The sequence below is a fragment of the Dendropsophus ebraccatus genome, chromosome 5, assembly GCF_027789765.1.
Source record: "Dendropsophus ebraccatus isolate aDenEbr1 chromosome 5, aDenEbr1.pat, whole genome shotgun sequence".
Classification (NCBI taxonomy): domain Eukaryota; kingdom Metazoa; phylum Chordata; class Amphibia; order Anura; family Hylidae; genus Dendropsophus; species Dendropsophus ebraccatus.
Window position 1 is genome coordinate 142429162 of NC_091458.1, and position 15135 is coordinate 142444296.

At 48.4% G+C, this 15135-nt stretch overlaps 2 pseudogenes; both read right to left on the reverse strand.

The window, feature by feature from the left end:
• Positions 1-1791: 1791 nt before the first annotated feature.
• On the reverse strand, positions 1792-1858 carry LOC138794304 (U2 spliceosomal RNA; annotated as a pseudogene).
• Positions 1859-7150: 5292 nt separating this feature from the next.
• Positions 7151-7298, reverse strand: LOC138794299 (U2 spliceosomal RNA; annotated as a pseudogene).
• Positions 7299-15135: the final 7837 nt, after the last annotated feature.

The following is a 15135-nucleotide window of genomic DNA, read 5'->3' on the forward strand; positions in this document are numbered from 1 at the left end:
TCGCCTGCCGTCGCTAGCAACCAAGCCAGGGGTAGCGACCTGGGGGTCGCCTGCCGCAGCAAGTCCATCCCGCCTTGCGGCGGGCTCTGGTGAAAACCAGCGGCCCCTTAGATTCCGCTCCCTGGTGAGGTTAGTGCCATCGCTAGTGACGGTCCAGTGGATCCACTACTCCAGGTTTTACAAACTCTAATAAATACATTAAGTGAGAGTCACACACATCGCTTGTCATAAATAGGTAAGCTCTTTGATCTACACATATCTACAACAGACTCACAACACGTGATCACCTACTTACTTCTAATATAAGCGTGATGACGTCGATTAGTGATCTATCGATAACCATCTCTGGGTCGATTAGCCTTTACTGTAAAACCAAGCTAATTGAGGCAGCTCGTTTTTCACTCTGCAGATGTGAAAATCCTGAAAAATGCCAACTAACCTTGGCTTATATACATAGGAACCCAAAATGATACATTTTTATCTACAAGTCACATAACGGCCTAGCTGAAGCCTGGGCACAGAGGCCTCTTACATTCATCCCTTCAGCAATCTTTGAAAGGAAACCCAAAGCATGAAAAATACAAGCATAACGTGACAAATGTTTCCTAAACTTAATTTCGATAATGTAGCACCTTTAAGCCAAAACTTTATTGATGTGAGCCGAAAAAGTAGAGTGGCGGAACGTGCTCTGATCACACAAGTGCAATTAAGTAAAGTGTAGGATGCCACACAGCAAACTGCACTACAATGAGGTCTATCGCAAGGCCATTCCAATAAGAAATGGGCCACCAACATACCCTATTCCATTCCCTTTCAGGCCCAAAGCCACCTGCAAAGGTCCAGGACACATGTCCACTCTTTTAGACGAGCCCAAGAGCAGACCTGTACCAACGATACCTTATACCCAGCCATCAGGCCAGGCACTCACCGTTCATCAGTTACTATACAACAAAGAGGTTATCTCCAGAAGGAAAAAACCAGTGCAGGGATGAAATTACCACAGAACAACATGTAGGGTTTTTTTTTTTTTTTGAGAGTCGAGGCAACGTGCTCTCATCACCTGAGTGCTACTAAAAAAGTGTAGCGTGCCACACAAAAAAGTGCACTAGGATGCGGTCTATCGCAAGCCCACTCTGAAAAGAGATGGGCCCCCAACACACCTAATTTCCTTCCCTTCTGGGCCAAAAGGCACCTGCAAAGGTCCAGGACAAATGTCCGCTCTCAGACGAGGCCAAGAGCAGCGGTAAAACAACTACAGCTCGTACCTGAGCATAACCCAGGCCCTCATCGTTCGTCATTTCAATCAAAAGGTGGTCACTCCCGAAGGAGAACCGAGGATGCAGGGAGGCAAGGAGCGCAGATGGCAACACATGCCTTCTCTAGACCTCCCAGGGATCCCCAAAAGGCGACCGCAAGCCGAAGAATCCTAGTGACAAACAAACGTGAACACACAGTGACAAAAAAAATAAATAAATCAGATGTGCGCCGTGTAAAACAGCCCAGACATCTGGCCAGATCTATAAAGATTCCTCGTAATTTTCACAGAGACAGAGGCCGGAAAACTAGAGGTGTGTGCTCTAAGGGGTGTGAATGTGAAGTGCATGCAAAGTGCCATTCCTCAATGGGGGTTCCACACCCAGTGAGTTCAGGCACCCTGGGGTCACCACTCCCAGGGCACTTCTGCACCTCAACTCTCAACTTCCTCGAAACCTCATGGCCAGATCCAGACAGACATGGTCTACTAGGAAGGCTGCTGAGGCTGCACAGCCGACCGTTCTACCCATGCCATCTGTGTGGTTCTCTGCTCACTTAAGAACAGATACTACACTTGATCTTAGCCAAAAGGCCGAGAAGCGATGGACATGAACAGCATGTTGTTATTTTAACATGTTGTTATTTTTGATTGAAAACAACATGTTTTTTTAAAAAAATATCTTTATTACAATCAGTCGTCGTCAAGCATACATAAACTGCGACGCATCGCAGCCCAATAAAAAAGACAATACATACTCAGCACCATGGTTTATTGAAAGACTCAGCTTTATTGAAAGACAACACAACACAAGGGGAGAGGGGGAAGGAGAGGGGTATCAATCCTCTTCTTCCTGGTCTGATCTGTCCATGATGGAATAGTCTCTGAGCAGGCTGTGGACCAGCCTGCGGCAGTCCAGAAAGGACATCCTCTCGTTCTTCAAAATGAGGCGGTTCCTGGCAAGCCATATAGCGTCCTTAAAACAGTTCATAAGGCGCCAGGCCTCCTGGGCTGCCTCATCGCCGAAATTCCCAGGGAACAGGCCATACAGCACCGCGCAGTGCGTTATCCTGTTCCTGGGCACACTATCACTGAGTTCAAGTTCCAGGGCGTCCAACAAGCCCTGAGCAAACGGACACTGCCAAAAGAGGTGCAAAGATGTTTCCTCCACGAAGGGGCACCGAGGGCAGTACCGCGTCTTGCACAGGTTGCGGGCATGCATGAATGACCTCAAAGGCAGTCCCCCCTGAATGGCCATCCAAGACAAGTCCTTGTGCCCGTTGGTCAACTTCGCCGAAGCCACATTAGTCCAAACAGTCTCTGCGGTGGCCGCAGTGAGCCCTGGAACGAGCTCCATAGTGTCCTGCGCTCTGATGAGCTTGTGGACAGTTTTTGGCTTCCACAAGTCGGGCTTGAGTCCCTCCAGTTGGTGTTCCCTCACAAACCTGACGACATCTCCGTAGAACCAGGGAGTGTGCCAGTTGTAAGGGATGGAGCTGTCCCACTTGTCCCAGCTCAGACCCCTCCAGAGGGGGAGGAGGAACAGGCGAGACATGGACCTGCCCGCAGAGCCATTTTTCTGTTGCAGAGTCCTCCGCACACAGTCACATACAAAGGCTGCCCGCAGCAAGGTAGGGATATCCGGAACACCTTTTCTGCCCTTGCGGGGTTCCTTGTACATAACAGAGCGCTTCACTCTGTCCATTTTGGAGCCCCAGATGAAACGAAACACGGTCCTGGTGATGGCCCTGCAGACGGTGACAAGAGGTGGCCAGGCCTGTGCGGTGTATTGGAGCACAGGCAGAACTTCGTTCATTAGGACCAGTGTTTTACCCTCAATGGTGAGGTGCCTGAGGCTCCACAGTCCGATCTTGCTGTTGACCTTAGCTAATCGCTCTTCCCAGGACTTGAGGGCCACGCCTTCCTTTTCGAACCAGACTCCAAGGATCTTGATGAAGTCCGGTTTGATGGTAAGGGGGCGGAGGAAGCCAGGTGCCATTCCCCGAAGAGCATAGCCTCCAACTTCCTGCAGTTGACCTTTGCCCCTGAAGCCTTTCCGAACTTCTCGCAGGTCTGGACGAGTGCTGTCACCCAACGCTGATCAGCGCAGAAGACGGTCACGTCGTCCATGTACAGCGAGCACTTGACCTCGTGTTGATCGGGTCCGGGTACGGTGATCCCTCTGATCTCTTCATTCTGCCGTATAACCTCCGCGAAGGATTCTATAACACAAACAAAAAGGAGAGGTGAGAGTGGGCAGCCTTGTCTGACCCCCGAAGGACAGGGAAGGGGTCAGTCTTCCAGCTGTTCACCAGTACCCTGCTGAAAATATTAAAATACATAACATTAACGAAACGGCAAAACATATCACCAAGTCCCAACCTACGCAGTGCCCTGCCCATGAACTCGTGAGAGACCCGGTCGAAAGCCTTCTCCTGATCAAGGCTGACCAGGGCTGCGTGTGCACAGCGGCTTTGGATGTAATGGACCGTGTCCCTCACTAGGGAGAGGCTGTCTGCGATCCTGCGGCCCGGAATGCCACAGGTCTGGTCGACCTGACCGATGACCTTCTTTAGCCGGTTGGCCAGCACCTTGGCGAGGATCTTGTAGTCCACGTTCAAGAGAGAGATGGGACGCCAATTTTTCAAGTCACGTCTCTCCCCCTTCCGCTTATACAAGATCGTGATCATGCCCTCCCTCAACGATGGAGGCATTCTGCCCTCCACCACCATCTCCTCATACAGCTTCAACAGGTCTGGGCAAATGAGATCCCCCAGCGCTACATAGAGCTCCGCTGGGAGACCATCACCGCCCGGGGTCCTGCCAGGCCTAAAGGATTTAGCGGCAGAGAGCAGCTCCCCCACCGTCAAGGGGGCGTCCATGGCCGACGCACCTGCGGGATCAACAACGTTAGTGATACCTGACAGGAACTCGTCGGCCGCTTCAGGGTCGGTGGTCTTCGGGGCGTAGAGGTTGCGGTAGAAATCAGTAACAACCCCCATCACGTCCTCTTTGCCCTTCCGCAAACTTCCGGTCTCGTCCCGCAGCTCAGGGGCGTGTGGCCGGCATGGAGTTTCCTGAAAAAGAATGAGTTACATTTCTCACCCTTCTCCAGGTTCTCCACCTTGGAACGGAAGACGATTTGCTTTGATTCCTCCTCAAAGTGCCTTTGCAAGCTCTTTTTGGTCTCCTCCAGCTCCTCCTTCACGTCCCAGCCGCACCGGAGAAGGTCCTGCAGTGACCGCAGCTCGCGCTGCAGCCTCCTGAAGTCCCTCTTTCTTCCACACGCCTGTTGACGACTCTTAGCCTGAAAGAAACTGCGGAATTCAACCTTAACAAATTCCCACCAATCACTAACACAATCAAACAAACACTTCTCGTTGCACCATATGATGTAGGCCTCTCTAAGCTCCTCCAGAACATCCTCCTGAGCCAGCAGAGCACAATTCAGCTTCCAAGAGCCTGGGCCAGATGGGAAACCATGGCCCAGAACCCCTTGAAACAGAATAGCCCTGTGGTCAGAGAAGAAGCAGGGAACCATAGAGCGCCTAGTCTGCCTGACTGCTCGAGAGGCAAACACAAAGTCAATCCGAGAACGGAGTGAGCCATCGGGGGGGGCTCTATGTATAATTAACAGAGCCGTCCCTGATGGACCCAACAACGTCCTGCAAGGATGCTTCGGTCACCATCCCGATGAGCAGTTTGGATGTGACATCCAACTTGGCAGATGTCCCAGAACTGCGTCCGTCCACATCTATGGGGCAGTTGAAGTCCCCGCTCAACACTACAGCCCTGGTGGTTGCGAGCTGGGCCCGCAGGGTTCGGAATAGTTCCAGACGCGCACCCTTCTCAGGAGAGGCATACACATTGATGAGCCTTACTGGCTCCCCCGCCCAAGAGCCGTCTGCAATTAGCAATCTGCCACAGACAAGCTCCTGGACAGAATCAAGTGTAAAGTTGCCTCCCCTGATCAGAATGGCGACCCCTGCGGACTTACAGTCACCCCCGCCGGACCAGTAGGAGGGACCGTGGGACCGTGGGACCACTGCCTGGCCAGATGGTTGTAGGACCTAGAAGAAGAAAGAGCACATTCCTGCAACATATACACATCACACAGATGAGCATTTAAAAACTAAAGAACTGTCTGGAACCTAGACCTATCTCTAATACTCCACACATTTAAGCTAAAGATGGAAAGGTTAGCCATGGGAATAAAAAAGAAAGGTTAGTCCCAGACTTATACATCACCAGTCCGGTCAGGCGGATCCTCTTCTTCGGTGCCCGCCAGCCCTACCCATTCCCGTATGCACTCCTCCAGCGCCTCGTTCAGATGTGCATTCTCCGGGACGTCTTGGAAGTCAAAGGCTTCCGGTTTGTCAACCAGATTCTCCACCACCTGATCCATGTCGCTATCCTCCGGGAGGCCATCTTCGCAGACCTCGATGATCTCTTTGTTGGTGGCTTCAGCCGACGGGCTGTCCATCCCTTTCCTCTTTCTGTTGGGAACCACTGGGGGGGGAAGAGGGGGATAATCCTCCAACGAGGGGACCACGGCAGCGGGAGGAAAGGTTAGTGCTGCCGGGTTAGGGGAGTGGGACGGGAGGGTAGGGGTAGGGAGGGGGGACAGCGGACCCGCTGAGGCAATGGGATAGGGGAGGGATTCCTCAGTGGGGGTGGGTGGGGAGTTGACAGGGGCAGGGGGGAAGGAGGGGAAGGGGAAGGGTTAGGGGCCGTCGTCCTCTTACCCTCCTTCTTCTTCTCCTTCTCCTTGGGCTTCTGCGCTGCTTGGGCTGCGGCCGGCTGCTGGCTGGACGGAGCTTTGGCAACAACGGATGCCCACGTTCTCTTTTCCCTCTGGGGGCAGGCCCTGTAGCTGTGGTCCGCTAGGCCGCAGAGGTTACAGGTCTTTGCCTTCGGACAGTCCTTGGTCCCATGCCCTGGCACTCGGCAGACTCTGCAGGAGTCTTCGCTGCAGTCCTTCGCCTGATGACCCTTCTTGCTGCATCTCCGGCAGATCTGCGGCATATCCGGGTAATAGATGAAGCCTGGAGCGTCACCCAGAGAGAAAGCCTGAGGCAGGTGCTGGAAACCGTCGTCCGATGACTCATCCCTGTTGAGCCTCACGACCACCGACCACTTGCCAGTCCAGAATCCAAGGCTGCTCAGGATCTTGGAGGGTTCCTTGACCCCTGTGCAGTACCTTGCGAGGAATGTGGCGATGTCCTTGCCTGGGATGTACGGGTTAAGGATTGAAACCGTCACCCGCCTCTCCTCCCTTTGGATTAAGCAGTTGCTTACAAAGTGAGAGAAAGGGGATTCGTGCCTCGCTGCCTTTACCGCCTCCCAGTACCTCCTGCAGGTGTTGAAGGAGGCAAAAGTCACATAAAAGATCCCGCTGAAGAAGAAAATGCTGAGGGTTTCAGCCTTGGAGAAACCCTGGTCCAGGACCATCTTCTTGGCGAGCAAACCCTCAGACATGTCCTGCTCCCTGCCATCCACGTTCTTCAGTCGCATGACCACCATAGTGCGCATCCAGGGCCGCAGTGTAGGGACGTCTGGATCCGCAGCCTTGCTGGTCTTCGGCTGAGCTGGGGCGGCAGAGAAAGAGGCATCCACGACCTGGGCCTCCAGGCTCTTCCTCGCTTCCTTCTTCTGCTGGGTCTTCTTCTTCTCCTGATCGAGCTCTTTCCCGGTGGGCGGAGCTGTGCAGATCCTCGTCGAAGGGGGCTTCTTCGGGGTTCGGCGTCATCTTTTACGGGGTTCCGGGGCGTCTTCGTCAATCGTCCGTCGGCAGGCGGGATTGAAGTGGTTCTCCAGTCAAACCGTCAGGCACAGAACAATCGAGCAGCAGGCCAAGAGAAGAATTCACTCTCGTTCCTGGGGAATAGCCCTACACCCAATAGCTGCAGTGAGCTTAAAACAAATTAAATCACCGATGCCCAAAGACTGAGTGCAGGGGGTACCCCAGGACCTGGACCATCAAGTCAAGGCAGTTCAGTAAGAACAGATACTACACTTGATCTTAGCCAAAAGGCCAAGAAGTGAAAACAACATGTTATTATTCCTAAGTTAGTTCATTCATTTGACCCCTTTGTTTGCACCATGTCCTAGATGGTTGCGGCTTGGGCCCCACTATTTCACTGATCCTTTCTATATTGAAGCAACAGAACCTGTGGATCAGCCCAGCCACTATGACCATATGTGAGCGAGCACAATGATTTACATATGCAAATACCAAGGCCTTTGCGGCAAAGAGCAATGTTGTTTTGAAATCTAAGCTTGGTTTCTGCTTTGTTACTGCAAGGGTCACAAAATTTGGGATTAGCATATGAAATGAATGCTTTGTATTAACAAATAAAAAGCTTAGAAATCTGGAGACACGGATAATAGTTATGTCGCATTAATGCTAGAGATAAAGCTAAACAAACTGCAGAACCAGCTAAGGTTTTTAGAGGACGTGACAACATGAGACATTAAGGTTACAAACCCACTTGCCGGATCTGCAGCAAGTCTCCTTGCTGCGTTTTTGCAGGGAGACTCGCTGCAGATCCCGGCCCTATACTTTCAATAGCAGAGAAACGCGCAGCAGGGATGTACATCCCTGCTACGATTTTGTCTGCAGCCTGCCCCATTAACCCCCCGGCCGCCGGACATTATACATTACCCGGTCCCTGTTCCTGCTTGCTTCGGGGCTCCCGGTGTCTTCACAGCCCGCCCGGCCAATCAGTGCGCTGCGGCGGGGCAGCGCACTGATTGGCCGGGCGGAACGTGCCGGGAGCCGCTGAAGCAAGCAGGAGCAGGGACCTGGTAATGTATATCCTGCCCGCCCCCCCTGCAGCCCCGATCGCCCCCGGCCGCACGATCGCCCCCAGCCCCGCAGCCCCCGGCCGCACGATCGCCCCGCAGCCCCCGGCCGCACGATCGCCTGCAGCCCTGCAGCCCCCGACCGCACGATCGCCCCCAGCGGGCGATCGTGCAGCCGGGGGCTGCGGGCGATCATGCGGCCGGGGGCTGCGGGGCTGCAGGCGATCGTGCGGCCGGGGGCGATCGTGCGGCCGGGGGCTGCGGGGCTGGGGGCAATCGTGCGGCCGGGGGCTGCGGGGCTGGGGGCGATCGTGCAGCCGGGGGCTGCGGGGCTGGGGGCGATCGTGCGGCTGGGGGCGATCGGGGCTGCAGGGGGGCGGGCAGGATATACATTACCTGATCCCGACTCCTGCTTGCTTCAGCGGCTCCCGGCACGTTCCGCCTGGCCAATCAGTGCGCTGCCCCGCCGCAGCGCACTGATTGGCCGGGCGGGCCGTGAAGACACCGGGAGCCCCGAAGCAAGCAGGAACGGGGACCGGGTAATGTATAATGTCCGGCGGCCGGGGGGTTAATGGGGCGGGCTGCAGACAAAATCTCTCTGCTATTGAAAGTATAGGGCCGGGATCTGCAGCGAGTCTCCCTGCAAAAACGCAGCAAGGAGACTCGCTGCAGATCCGGCAAGTGGGTTTGTAACCTAAATACAAATATCCATGTAACAGTATTCCGAAACATTTTCATACTTGTCAAGCAATCTGACATTGCTTGACAAGCATGAGTGAGAGTGGTGTGTAAGCATTTGGTTGACTGTGTGAGCAAAGGGGCCAATTGGGATTGATCAGCATAGAAAAACTCTCACAGTCACATACACCATCATGAAGGCTAAACATTACCCAACTAGGGCCTTAGAAATAATGGAAATTGTGTATGTTTAGAAAAAAGATATACATTTCTGTTATAGTATTGTCATTAATAGAAAATCTAAATATAAAGCAGAATGTGATGGTGAGTGGCAGCTGATGATATCAGCTGCCACACAGAGTATGGAGCAGGCTCAGCTGAAGATCGAAAGCCATACTTTGTAGAGAATAGGGACATCAAAGCTTTTAAATCATCAATGAGATATTGGAGACTATATGATACTATATACATTAGCTAATAAGCAAAATATCCTTACTGCCGTTGACTCTGGCTAGGGAGAAACTCCAGCAGCGGCGCATAACGCATAGAGGGAGGCTCCGCACCCCTCTCCTGCAGGCGCACCGCCCGGTGATACTGGTCCCTCACGCTTTGCCAGCGTGTCTCCACTGCTCGGACTGACAAAAGAGAACAAAAAGGACAAGATTAAACACAAAGTAAACAAAAAAAAAATTAGAAGGCTTTTATTCTGAATATAGTGCATTCTTCGAAATAATTTCAGTCATACATGATGTCACAATAAGACATACCCATTCTCATCTGCTCCGCGTCTGTCACCTCTCCCCACTGTGGGACTACCAGGGCCGCTATTTGGTCCCACGTCTCTCGACGCAGAATGCGGTTGTGGTAGCCATGCACAGTCAAATTCCACATATGGGGACGGGACCGCACCTGAAATAAAAATATATCAACAAATAAATCAATACACATCTCCATCTGACTTCACCTCTCTATGTGTCTAGAGATCTATCTGAAGAATAACAACCTGAAATACATTATTTTAATAAGGATAAAACATAGAGTGGTGTTGGGATTCGAACAGACGACCTGTGTAATCTAATGCACACAGCCTAACCACTGAGCCAAGATGCACAACCCAAAGGAATGCTTGAACTCTTGCATCAGACTTTTTCAAATATCCTAATATTTGTCAGTAATTCTTTCATTTAGTAATGGATTGTTGTGTTAACTCGCACTCATTTGGAGTCCACAATACCAGCAAAATTAGAACATTTTATTGAGACCTAATGACAAAGAAAATCTAACTTTTTTGTAAAACGCGTCAACACATGTGCAAACCAGTCAATCTAACAATGACACTACTGCGGTTGTTGTTCTGGGGGGTGTGGTGTGTTGACAACAGTAGTGTGCCCAAAAAACATTGCCCAACGGCTATGTTGACACACATTGCGATTTGGTCCGAAGTATGGTCCAGATAGAAAAATACAAAAAACATAAAAAATGTTTGGCCCAAAAAAGACAGACAAGGTTATGTATTGTATTATCTAAAGATTTAATGAGGGACAGACACTAACAGTCCACGTGGAACCTAAAGCTACATGAAAAACGCATCAAAAACGCTACCTTTATAAGACCACATGAAAAACGCATCAAAAACAATACATTTATAAGACAACATGAAAAACACATCAAAAACAATACATTTATAAGACAACATGAAAAACGCATCAAAAACAATACATTTATAAGATAACATGAAAAACGCATCAAAAACGCTACATTAATAAGACAACATGAAAAACGCATCAAAAACAATACATTTATAAGACAACATGAAAAACGCATCAAAAACAATACATTTATAAGACAACATGAAAAACGCATCAAAAACGCTACCTTTATAAGACAACATGAAAAACGCATCAAAAACGCCAAAAAATAAATAATCAACAACACAACAATAAAAAGGCAACAAGAACATTTTTTTGGTTAAAAAATACTATAGTATATAAGGAAAAACATAAGGCAACAATATGATGATTGTTTTTGAAGAGTAAGAAATGATGTTTGTAATTATTTGTAAGGGCCAATTCACACGGCCGTCTCGCATAAGAAATCCGCACTAAGTCCGCAATACACATATTAAAATAATACTAAGATTAATATGTGGATTAGCTGCGGATTAGCTGCGGATTTCTTATGCGAGACGCCCGTGTGAATTTACCCTAAGATTTTTTTTTGTTAAAATATATATATATATATATATATATATATATATATATATATATGTAGCTAAAAAAAAAATAAATAAACAAAATTTTTTTTAAATAAATTACCTCTGCTATCAGCCTTGGGACATCAATGCCCCTCTGCCAGGATCCACGTTGGCCACGACGGGCACCACCACGCTCTGCTCCTCGCCGTGACATAACTCTGGATCGGGACATCCAAGGACGTGAGCCATTGAAGCCCATTAACTCGGCCCTTTTAAACTCAAGGGGCGCGACGCATTCTATTATTTAAATCAGAATCCGCTTTGATCCGTCTGTAATCAGGGTTCCGTATGTGCAAAATTGGAGATCGTACGGCCGGAGTTGGACCATTTCAGGCCGGAAATAATGGTCTGGTTCATTTTTTACAGACCCGTATCCAATCTGGCCGTAGCCTCATACGTAGTGTGCACTGGCGGTATTTTTGCGGGTCATGCGTATGCTTGGAAGTATAGGATATGCGGCTGCACAGTGCACACTCCGTATGAGGCTACGGCCTGACTGTATACGGGTCCGTAAAAAATTAACCAGACCATTATTTCCGGCCCGAAATGGTCCAACTCCGGCCGTAGGATGTCAAATTTGTCACAGACGGAACCCTGATTACAGCTGGATCAAAGCGGATTCTGATTATAATAATTGATGAATGCGTAACGCCCCTTGAGTTTAAAAGGCCCGAGTTAATGGGCTTCAATGGCTCACCTCCTTGGATGTCCCGATCCAGAGCTATGTCACGGCGAGGAGCGGAGCGTGGTGGTGCCCGTCGTGGCCAACGTGGGTCCTGGCAGAGGGACATTGATGTTCCCCGGCTGATCACATAGGTACATTTTTTTTTTGTATTTTAAGATTTTTTTTTTTATCTACCTCTATATATATATATATATATATATGTAATAAATCTAAAAATCTTTGGGTCAATTCACACGGGCGTTTCGCACAAGAAACTCGCACCTAATCCGCACCTAAGCCGCAGCTAATCCACATATTAATATTATTACTATGTGTATTGCGGAATATCAGCGGATTTCTTATGCGAGACGGGCGTGTGAATTGGCCCTTACAAATAATTACAAACATGATTTCTAACTCTTCCAAAGCAATCATCATATTATTGCCTTATGTTTTTCCTTATATACTATAGTATTTGATTATAGAAATAATGAATGTTTTATTTCATAGTTCTTTGTGTAAATTTTTCGAAGCCTTGTTATAGTAGCGTTGTTCTTGTTCCCTTTTTCTTGTATCGTTGTTGTAAATGTAATATATTAGCGTATTTTAGGTGTTTGGTTTTTTTTAAGTTGCGTTTTCGATGCGTTTTTCATGTTATGTTCTAAATGTATTGTTTTTGATGCGTTTGTCATGTTGTGTTATAAAGGTAGCGTTTTGGAAGCATTTTTCATGTTGTCTTATACATGTATTTGTTTTGATGCGTATTTCATGTTGTGTTAAAAATGTTGCATTTTGGATGCTTTTTTCATGTAGCTTTAGTTTCCACGTTGTGGAATGTTAGTGTCTGTCCCTCATTGAATCTTTTACAGAATACAATACATAACCTTCTATGTCTTTTTTGGCCCTGAGATTTTGTAACAAATTGATAATTTATTTTTTATTTATCAATTTGGACAAAATTGCAATGTGTTTTACCATAGCCGTTGGGCCATGTTTTTTGCCCACACTACTGTTGCCAACACACCACACCCCCCAGAACAACAACCGCAGTACTCTCATAGTTAGCTTGACTGGTTTGCACATGTGTTGATGCGTTTTCCAAGGAATGTTGATTTTCTTTGTCATTAGGTCTCAATGAAATGCTCTAATTGAGCTGGTATTGTGGACTCCAAATTAGTGCCAGTTAAGACAACAATCCATTACTAAATGAAATAATTGATGACAAATGTTAGGATCTTTTCCAAAGTCTGTTCCAAGAGTTCAAGCATTCCTTTGGGTTGTGCGTCTTGGCTCAGTGGTTGGGCTGTGTGCATTAGATTACACAGGTCGTCTGTTCAAATCCCAACTCCACTCTATGTATTTTCAATATGGAAAACATGTTTTGCGTGTTATTCTTCAAATAGATCTAGACACACAGAGAGGTGAATTCAGATGGAGATGTGTATTGATTTATGTGTTGATATATTTTTATTTCAGGTACGGTCACGTCCCCATTTGTGGGATGTGACTGTGCATGGCTACCACGACCGCGTTCTGCGTCAAGAGACGTGGGACACAGTGGGGAGAGGTGACGGACGCGGAGCAGATGAGAATGGGAATGTCTTATTGTCACATCATGTATGAATGAAAATCTTTCAAAGAATGCACTATATTCAGAATAAGCCTTATAATTTTTCTATATATATTTTTTTGGTATAACCTTGTCCTTTTTTGTTCTCTTTTGTCAGTCCGAGCAGTGGAGACCCGCTGGCAAAGCATTCATGACCAGTACCAACGGGCTGTGCGCATGGAGGAGAGGGGTGGGGAGCCGACCTCTGCGCTATGCGCCACTGTTGGATTTTCTCCCTAGTCGGAGTCAACGGCAGTAAGGATATTTGGCTTATTTGCTAATGTATATAGTATCATATAGTCTCCAATATCTCATTGATGATTTAAAAGCTTTGATGTCCCTATTCTCTACAAAGTATGGCTTTGGATCTTCAGCTGAGCCTGCTCCATACTCTGTGTGGCAGCTGATATCATCAGCTGCCACTCACCATCACATTCTGTTTTATGTTTATATTTTCTATTAATGACAATACTATATCAGAAATGTATATATTTTTTTCGAAACATACACAATTTCCATTCTTTCTAAGGCCCTAGTTGTGTAATGTTTAGCCTTCATGATGGTGTATGTGACTGTACAGAGAGGGTTCATCTATCCTGATTAATCCCAATTGGCCCCTTTGCTCACACAGTCAACCAAATGCTTACACACCACTCTCACTCATGCTTCAGCATCCTCTAATGAATTTAAAATATATGACTTGCTGTCATGGAGCTACACCAAAATATCCAATTATAGTGAATTTCTCAGAACACGGTCACTACCTCAGTTGTTCAGCGTGTGCTGTAGTTGGCAGAGCCAGTAAGCATGGTGAATGAAATGCCCTTTTCCATGTAGCGGATAATGTTCAATCTTATGTCTCCTACTGTACAAACCAGTCAGAGAGCTGTTGGTCGGGCCACACTATCCACTTCCTGAATACTCAATGCTGGGCGGCCTCCTGCTCTATCACTGTCAGTGTGCCCTGCGGGGATCAATGACAGGTACAGAGCCCTGTTACTGGACGCTTGTGTATCTGCTGACATTACTAACTGACGCCCCTCTCCATGATGGCCGACATGAGAATACACTTGTTATTGTGTGGTCACAAGAATGCTTCCATGGCCACAACATGCAATGAAGTTGAGAGCATTGTTGGCACAGTTATAAAGGGATAAATATTCCACGAATATGTGGCTTAGTTTATATTCAAACACACTAATCTGAAAGACTAGGAATAAACAGTTGTATGTCCTGGCCTAGGATGCTGATTGCACTACATAATGTATTCATGTTACAAAATTGCAAATGTAACCATACTGTATGTTTGAAAAGTTATGAAACACAAAAATTACTTACAAATGTGACTTTGTGAATGTGTCGAGATTCTCTAACCTTTCTGTCTGTCCACAGAACCAGTGGCAATTATTCAGAGCCAGCTGGAGGAGAGGATGCTGGTGGTGTTGCAGTTCAAGCACCCCAGCAGGAGGAGCAGGAGGAGAGTGCCACGCCACCGCCATTCCCTGGTATGGCAGCCCGACGGCACGGAGCAGATGCCAGGACCTTCTGGCTCTACTTACATGCCCGAAGAGGAGGAGGCAGCAGCAGCACCGTCCACATCGGGTGCAGCTCCCAGTGGTGTTCCCCTGGCAGCTAGGCCACGTCAGCCACTGACGCGGTCCACCACCACCACCAGGCGGTGCCGGGAAGAAGAGGATCCTCAGTCAGCCTTGTCTTGATCATCGAGTTTGTGAGGCGTTTTAATGGGGATGATAACCAGAATGACTTCTTCACGCACTATCTGGGAGCCCGGTTACGTGATGTGTCTCACATTGTGGCACGGAGTGCACGGATTGTCATGGACTTCGTGATGATGTGCCACGAGAGGGTTGACC